Source organism: Vespa crabro, chromosome 18 (assembly GCF_910589235.1).
Source record: "Vespa crabro chromosome 18, iyVesCrab1.2, whole genome shotgun sequence".
Taxonomy (NCBI): Eukaryota; Metazoa; Arthropoda; class Insecta; order Hymenoptera; family Vespidae; genus Vespa; species Vespa crabro.
Window position 1 is genome coordinate 1391935 of NC_060972.1, and position 1600 is coordinate 1393534.

The following is a 1600-nucleotide window of genomic DNA, read 5'->3' on the forward strand; positions in this document are numbered from 1 at the left end:
TATAATTCGAAAGCATTCTCCGTGTGTATCTTCAACCCAGTACCTTTTGTACCTTAAACTAAGCAGTAAATACATATCCATTGTAGTACGCCAGGTATAACGCGGATTCCCTAGATGGTTCTTCCTTTATCGACTCAACAGAAATTACTTTGTAGTGAAATTTATTGTTCCGCGAGTTTCATTCGGTATTATGGTGAAATTCGAAGTATATACCTTGGACAAGAGCGAATGAGTCTTTTATTCTTTTATATATATATATATATTTTTTTTTGTTTTATGATCGAGACGAAGCGAAAAAATCGATTTTGCTAGCAATCGGAGGCCTTGCGTTACTAAATTAGCACTTTCATGGAAGAACAAACGGACATCCTAGCGTTTCTCTTCTTTGATATTTCTCTCTCTCTCTCTCTCTCTCTCTCTCTCTTTCTCCCTCACTCTCTCTCTCTTCTTCTTTCTATCTTTTTCTCTCTTCTAGTTTCTCAACGATCGTCGGCAATCTATTTTAACGCAACGCAAAGAGAATGAAAAAGAAAATGAGAGAGAGAGAGAAAGAGAGAGAGAGAGATAAAGAGAGAGAGAAATAGAGAAAAGGGAGACGAGAGAGAGAGAGAGAGAGAGAGAGAGAGACAGAGTGGCCGATAGTACCTTTCCTCATTCCACCAACATTTTCATTCTCTTTTGCGCAAACCCGTCTAAATGCTAATTGGTTTCCCATTTCTATCCGTGCACCGTACTACAACCAACGTACACCATCCTCTCAGCTTTTTACTCCTATCTTTTTCTTATTTCTCTTTCTCTCTTTCTCTCTTTCTTTCTCTCTTTCTTTCTCTCTCTCTCTCTCTCTCTCTCTCTCTCTCTCTCTCTCTCTCTCTCTCTCTCTCTCTCTCTATGTCTACCATATCTCTATCTGTCTACCATTTACTCGCGCTTTTCTCTTTGTCGAATTAATTTTTTATTTTTATTTATTTTTTTATTTTTTATTTTTCATTTTTTTTTTTTTTCTATACCATAGAACTGCACCGAAAGCATCATGTCAATCTTTTCTATATCAATTATATAATATATAATATATATATATATATATATATATATATATATAAATGAGGGTAGAGAGAAAGAATATCTTTTTTATATCTCCTTTATTCTTTTTTTCTTTTTTTTTTTATTCCCTTGATCCAATTCGAATCGTGATATTTTCTTTTTCACAGGAAATGTAATTTGGAATTCAATATTTTCGTGAGATAAACTGAAGCACGATTTTCTATATTTATTAATTAAAAGATATCGATGACGGCGAGGATTTGGGGAAGGGGACTTACGAGAGTTAAATCGCGAATTTGGATAAATGCATACGTTCTTCCGATAGGAAATCTAGGGGAATCTGATTAATTTAAATAGAAAGCTCCGGTACGCGTTCGATAGGCGTGCAAGCGTAACAAGCCATTTATTATGCACTAAACGTATATTGTACTTGATATAATTAATAACACCGATGTAATCACTAATGGTAATTAGTGGGCCGATTGAACTGGTTAATACGTTTTATTTTCTACTCTTCCAATGAACGAATCCATCATTTAAATTATAATGAACCTGTTTA